Genomic DNA, 7,521 nt, shown 5'->3' on the forward strand with positions numbered 1-7,521 from the left:
TTAAAAGGAAGGTGTCCAGAACAGGCCAGCTGAAGCTCTGTGCCTGGGAGTGCCTGTTTCCTCCAGGGAGCTGTGGCCACACTACAGGTGAGGGAGGAGGAGGTCTCTAAAGGGGACAGGCAAGGGCATATGGGGACAGAAGATGATGCTTGTGAGCTTGGCCAGAGCCTCAAAAGGACATCCAATCTTGAATTTCCTTGTCAAGGCTGATGAGGGTGTGGAATAATTACTCTTTGAGTAACCACTGAAGTCAAAGGTTAGTTTAGCACGTAACAAGGACTAGGCATGGAAAGTAGTTGGAAGGATGCACTTACATTTCCTCTTTGGGTTCACGGGAAAGCTGCAAAATGTGTGCACTCTCTGGAGCAGTATAGGCTCTCCCTGTGGTTAAGGCCAGGCTTATGCCAGAGGGAGCATTTTCCAAAAGCTGTCATAACTTTTGAGTTCTCTTAAAATTCTCACTAATCCTTAGGATCACTAAAAGACCAAATCAGTGAAAAATCAGGTGTCCACCTGAGGACTTCTTCCATTCAAAGCACAGAGTTCACTCTTTTCTTATAAAATACAGCCAAGAAAAACACTTTTTCCTTTCATCGCTGTCTAGACTTTTATCTAGTGGTCTTAAAGGATGCACCTCCAAAGTAGGAGAATCAGGAGCAGTTCTGCTTTTCACCTGAGGTGAACCAAGCCTCTCTTTTCCACCTCACAGGCAGGAACCCCAAAACCCAGAACCTGACTGTGAGGAAGTTCTGGCTGTCAGCTGAGACAGTCTTCTCTAAGTCAGGGATGTTGGTGTGTACCTGCTTGGGCAGAAGGAGGAATTAAGTGGAAATCGCTCACCTAGAGAGTGGATTAACCACTAGCCTACACCAGAAAGGAAGCAGACAACATTGGGAGCTCAGGATGACCATGTGTGCCAGGTCTGCCCAGCAAATGTTCCCCAGCCCTGAGGGAGTCTGAGGCAAAAAATGGGTTTGAATCCACATGGGCCTTTGGCATACAAGAAACACCATGCTGATGAGCATGGTGAGCAACATCTTTCCTGAAGAACCCTTTTCATGTCATTCAGCCAGTTTAAAGTTTTACAAGACAGACATTTTTGGGGTTGATTGCGACCAGGGATACTGCAGAGAGCCTGATGTGTTTGGGTGCAGAGGCACAGGAGTTCTTTCTGTGCTTTATCTCCACCTCTATGTCTGGCTTTCCAGCCCCATGTCTGGCTTTCCTTCCCAATCCTGGAGGTAACTCACTCCTTAGAGAAAGAGGAAGAATTTAGCACTGTAGAATATGTAGGAGCTGTTGCCACAAATGCCCTCAGAAATAAACCCAGCCATTTGGGAGTGTAATGCTCAATATTCACATGCCATGTGTCTTTAAGTTTGTAAAGCAAAAGCTTTAGAAACAGTTCTTGTTCAATCAAAAAAGAAAATAAATTACATCCACTGTAAAAGAACAATGAAATATTCTGCCCCTGAACTGCCTTTTGAGTTTCAAATTTTCTTTGGGAAGGTATCTTTTACAGCCAAGGCTGAAATCCCCCAAAACTGGGAACAGCTGGCACAATGTGCTCGCAGATTCTGTAGTCCCAGTGAGCACTGCTGCAAAAAACCATGGCTGGTACTCATGCAAAAGTCCTCCTTTTTCTCTTCCCTCACACAGGCAAGCATCAGGAGAGCTTGAAATGTAAAACACATTCCTATGTGACGATGAAAGAAAAATCACTTAGAAGAAGACAAGGAGAAATTGAAGTTACTCACTCAAACAGGTCAGGCTGACAAATTGCTTCTGCTGTCTTCATTCATCCACATAATGGTTCCCCCATTCCCTGGCCAGTTATAGAAGAATAATTATCTCTTTCAGATCAGCTGCCTTGGCTTCATCATAAATCATTTCCTTCCTCCCCTTTTGCACTACCACTGCCTCCTTCCCATTTTTATCAACATTTATTTCCCACAAGCCTTTCAAAGTCCAGCTTTTGATTGACTAAATGCACCTTATGACCAAAAACCTCCCATGAACGCACCATTTTTTGTCGCTTAACCCAAAATCCTTCTTTTCCAGCCATGTGCCTGCCTGTGATGAGTTCATAGAGCTCAAATGAGAACAAGCTGGTCATGTGATATAAGGGATAACATGAGAGAAAATAAAATTGAGCCATGCCTGAACCTGCAAGGGGAACTTTTGGTCTTTTCAAAGCTCCACACAAATCTCACACTGCTAATAAAACCATGTCTCTTTGAGCAAAGCATTTCTGCTTATGTGTAATCCCATTAAAGATGCAGAAGTCCCTGCAGAATGAGGCAGGTGGGAACAGCCACACCTGAGGAATCATCATGCAATTTTAAGTTCATTGCTGAGTGCTGGCAGGGCACATGCCATCTAGTTTGGGATGGACTTGCTGAAAATGGGCTGAACCCTATTAATTAGTAGGGCAGGGAATGAAGCCTGTTCCTTCCTCCTGCAGGACAGATGCTGTGTCAGAGCCAAAAACAGCTCTCTGCTTCTCTTTTTATCTTGGCTCCCCTTGGCACAAGTCAGTCCCACTCCCTGCACCACCCAGACAATCCTCTGCTTCTGCCATCCCAAATTGTTCAGTGCTGGCAGAGAGATACTTTGACCTCCTCCTTCTGGCTGCTTTAATTTACCCAGCTGACTGACACCTTCCCACTCTCACTGCTCACCTCTCAGTCCCATTTGCCTCAGACCTTCAGCAGCCAAATCATGGCTCTGTTTGAGTCATTGACAAAAATCACATACTCCCAGAAAGCCCCAGTTTCACTGGAGCTGTTATCAGAACAAATAGCCAGAGGGCTGATGCCCCAGTGATGGACAGAGTGCCTTCATGCTGAAATGCCTTTTTATGCACAGTCCATTGGCTTCGTATGATTCCATAATAAAAGCTCTTATCCATTTTTTCTGTCTACTGTTGTGTGAGGTTTTCTAGTATTATTACAGTATCTTGGCTACTTTAAAGTTTGAAAAGGCCTTTTTAATACATTAAATGAGCTGGTCAAAATTCCATCATTTTCTGACAAGGAACAAGAGGAAAATTATCCAGAACAGTCACTGTGGATTTCCCTTCTTTCCTGTCTTTTTTTCTCATTCAGGTTTTCTGGAATATATGTGGTAAAGCCTCCCTGCCTGACAAAACTAGAAAGAGCAAGAACTCTTAGGGGTCCTGGTGAAAATAATGCTGGATGCTCTCAGCAGAAAACTCTTAACAGTCATTTAAAACCCAAAAGGCCAAATGGCCCAGTGGCATTTTTTTCTTTTCATTGATTTACACATTCTGGTTCTCAAAAATGTAATAAAACAAGTTGACACCCTACTTGGGCATTAAAAATAAGCTCCCACTACTGAGTTATGACTGCCTGAAAACAAATTAAGACAGACATGTGTAACCCTTTACAGTGACAACAGTCCATAGACAGTGTTTGGGGTGAAGTTTTTTTCCCCCAAGGCCAGGTGCTGCAACCCTCAATCTGTGAGTTTTGGGGATTTCTGTGTTTTTTGAAGGTCCTGATGCAAAGCCCTTTGTTTATAGTGTGCATGGCCCTGGTTAACAGTAAAACACTGCTTACATGAGGCACAGTTGGCAGCCTCCAGAAGGGCTTTGAACAGAAGAGAGAAGGAAACAAGCACTTCAAATTGGAGCTGATGGATGGTGCCAAATCCATTTGCAGCACCTTGGCTTGCTTTTCTCTCTCTGATTTGACACAGCCTCTTTCCGTGGGGTGTGGTGGGGGTAGAGTGGGCTGAACCAGCACCAGGCTGTAATCAAGTACTACTCACCCATTTCCTTGGTGTCTTGGTTTGAAAAAACAGGTGTCTGCTAGGAAGGCAGGAGCCTCCCCTGAAATGAAAAATGTAAACCCCCTCCCTCCAAATTATTATAATTTTGAAATTAAGGGGCTCTCAGGCAAAGATAAGGGAACAGGAATAACAGTTCTTTACTAGGAAAATTAAAAACACAAATGCAATAGTGCAAAAAATGAAAACAAACCACTGACAGAATCAGAATACAATCTGACACCCTGTGGGTCAGGTGTTGGCAGCAGTCCCATTAAATGGTGGCTGCAGTCCTCCTGGAATTGAAACAGTGATCGTGTAGAAGGGTTCCTCCTCCAGGAATCCAGTGGGAAAAGGCTGCCTGTGGTGCTCCAAATGTCAGATTATATCCAGGTAGGAATGCTTGGCTCCTCCCTCTGGGCAGAGCATCTCCCAGTGGAATGATGTAATTTTATCAGCCATGCAGTGACACTCAATGGCCCATTAACAGAAGATATTTCCCAGAGGGAGGATGGGTCCTGGAAGAGATAAAGAAAACGGCCCAATTAACAGATTGGGCAATTACTGCCCAATTAACTGCCCCACCTCTAACAGATGGCAAATAGAATACACACCCCCACTAACATCTTTCAACCTAAGACACTTGGAGAGCCTGGGATGATTGCTGCTGTGGAGAGAGAGATCCACATGGACCTTGGGAAGAAGTAGAGAGGTAAGAGTTTAATAACCCATGTGATGAACTCCTCAACATTATATGCAGGTTTTGGATGTGTGTATTTCATGCTACCTCCTTCCTTCCTTCCCTAGACCCTGCCTCGTTTAATTAGATGTCCCCAGTGAGAACAACAGGTAAATTAATTGTGCTTGCAGCTGAGGCAGGAGTAATTACATTATTCCTTTTCCTTGTCACCTGAACATATATTCTAGCCAATAAGTCATACATGAGAGATAAATCATGAAGGATATTGCCGTGTTCCTTCCCTCCATTGTCTCTCTCCCTTGCATCATGAAGAGCACAAGCAGCTCTGCCGCTGCCTTCAGACACAGGACAGCTAGGGTACTTCTCCCATCTCTCTGGATTTTCTGAAAGAGTAGATTTCTCCAATTTTATTTCAGTTACTTGTGAGGAGAGGGAGGGTAGTTTTACTCCTCAATGTGGCTGGAGAGCTTGAAGCTCCTGCTTGTCTTTCTGCCCACTTCATACACTTCTCATGGCAGCTGCCAGTTCTCCAGACAACCCTGTGTTTTTCCCTGTGAGGGACATGCCAACTGCCAGTGTGACTGTCTGCCTCCAGGAACTTTTCAGGTGATGTGTTCAGACCCCAAGCCCACCATGGATCATGCAGAGTGAATGCTGGGGTGGCCAGAGCCTCATAGCAAACAGGCCCCGGCCTTTCCTTCCTGTGAGGGATCAGGATCAGGCCTTTCAGCTCTGGAAAGCCAGGCTTTACTGAACATAAACTTAATGCTTGGTTTCTAAAATAGAGAAATGGCACAGACACTCAGTAAGGCAGAGCAGAAATAAACAGGATTTATAGCCCCATCTCTCTCTCTTCCCACTGCATCCTTCCTTCCAGGCTTGCACTCAGCCAAGTCCCTCTGGCCCCTAGAAAGTGCTTTCCCTTGGATCCTTTGACCCTGTTGCTGCAGAAAACATGAGACTTTCTACAGTGATCTTAGAGCCTTTAGTTGTTCAGGAATACATCTCTGCTCCTGGCTGCTGTCTCCATTTGGAGAGCTGAGATGTGCAGCAGTCTTGTGGGAGACGTGCACAGCTTAGGGCAATTGTTGGGGCCCTGGCACGATTTCCAGCAAAAAATGCCCATCTCCATCAACTATATGTAGAGATCTAGGCCTCCAGACTGAGGCAATTTGAATTAAAATTCAAATTTGTGCCAAGAGCAGAGGAGAAACATCCAAAAGGGGGAGCAAACACTGTAGTTTCACATCTAGGGTTGGTTCTGCCCCTTCTGCACAAAGCCAGTGGGTGAGACAACACGAAACAGTCCACAGCAGTGGGAAAATTTGGTTGTAGGGCAAATTCTTTACCCAAGAGGAGCACAGTCAATTACAGATGAACGAATTTGATGGCTAAGGAGATTTTAATTAGGGTACAGCCAAAAATTTGGTGTTTGGATTTTGTGGGTCTTTTAAAAATTTCTCACAGAGTGGCCTTGAATGGAAAATTGGACAGAAATTGTCATACTCATAGGCAGGGACAGGTCTCTGACCCCAGGAGATGCTATCCTGCTCCCTGGCTGTCCTAACTATGTCAGGGAATAGCTCTCAAACCATTGCAACTTTTTCGGTATGAATTCCTGATGCCACAGACTCTGCTTTTATAGTTTATCTGCAAGGAAGAGATTTAACATCCACTGCATTTTTATTAGAAAATTGTCAGTTCCAATTTTTAGCAGTTATATTGAGGTCTAACCTGCAGCTTTTAAAATGCTTGAATAGGGAAGAGTTGAGGAACATAAAGCTGCAGCACAAGGCCACATCAGAATATCTGCAATTCTTAGTTTGTCTGAGGAACAAAGGTACAGCTTTGGATATGTGAAAGAGGTGATCTACAACTTGAACCAAGTAGCCATGCTTGGAGATAAAAGAGTTGTCCAATAAGAGATAAAGAAATAAATCCGTCTAATCCAACACAATAACAAAAACCAACTGATTTTGTTTACCAAGGTTTGTTAACCAATTTCACCCCATGACCTACAAAACAAAGCTCGTATTTAAAATCCAATTCTCCGCTCTGCTGCAAAAGAACAATTAGGAAATAACTCTGCAATAGCATTGGATGTACCAGACTGAGACATATTCTTTTAATCACAGATAACAACAATATTTATGGGAGGGTGGGGTGTTGATATAAATTGCCCTATAAAAAAAACACAACCAAAAAAACCCATTCTGCTTAGAGAGTTAGTGAGAGGGAAGTATAAATAGGATTTGAAAGAAAACCACCAGCAGTTTAGCTAATGCTTGTGTACAAAGAATGAACCAGAGCCAAGTCAGACACATTTGTGAAAACTGGGCCGTGTGGAATTAGACATAGTGCTAATAAAACTGCAGAAATGTCTCCCAGCTGCAAGAGAGACTGGGTGGTGTACAAGATGCTGGATCTTCACACAGTAAGACAGCAGATAAGGTGGCCTTCCTGCTTACAACTGGAGATGGAAAGAAAATGCATTCTTATTCCTCTTTTACATGTGAAGAGTCGATGGGTGAAGAGGTGGTGGCTGTTTCTTTAAACAGGTTGAAGCCTCTTCTCTGGATTTTAGAAAATAGTATAGCTCAAGCCCATGCTTTCAATTACTTTTGTCTCCAAAATACAGTTCCAGTTAGCACAGCACGAACCCTGACAGAGCTCAAGGGGTGTTTGGACAATGTTCTCAGACACATGGTGTGATTCTCTGGCTGTCCCGTGCAAGGCCAGGAGTTGGACTTCATTGATCCTTGTGAGTCCTTTCCAGCTCAGGATTTTCTGTGATTCTATGGGACGTCTCCCATTTTAGAGACCCAAACTGTGGCTGGGCAAGGCTGGGAGAGGCTCTCTGGGACTGGCTGGACCATGCCAGGAGCCAAGTGAGAACATGTTGTTTGAAGTGCCCTGTCATTGTCATCCTGGTGCACACAATTCCTTTATCAGTATTTGAAATATCTTACAACAGACTAAGCCCCAGATCAACAGCCAGCAGGAGGCTGCTGATATTCCTCAACAGATCCTCA

At 44.2% G+C, this 7,521-nt stretch overlaps 1 long non-coding RNA gene across 1 annotated transcript; it reads left to right on the plus strand.

Moving 5' to 3' along the window:
• The first annotated feature begins 1,657 nt into the window (after positions 1-1,657).
• On the plus strand, positions 1,658-3,401 carry LOC137476615 (uncharacterized). The gene is made up of 2 exons (XR_011000459.1): positions 1,658-1,765; positions 3,108-3,401. It is a non-coding gene; the product is annotated as an uncharacterized lncRNA (long non-coding RNA).
• The last annotated feature ends 4,120 nt before the right edge of the window (positions 3,402-7,521 follow it).

This window comes from Anomalospiza imberbis, chromosome 6, assembly GCF_031753505.1.
Source record: "Anomalospiza imberbis isolate Cuckoo-Finch-1a 21T00152 chromosome 6, ASM3175350v1, whole genome shotgun sequence".
Taxonomy (NCBI): Eukaryota; Metazoa; Chordata; class Aves; order Passeriformes; family Viduidae; genus Anomalospiza; species Anomalospiza imberbis.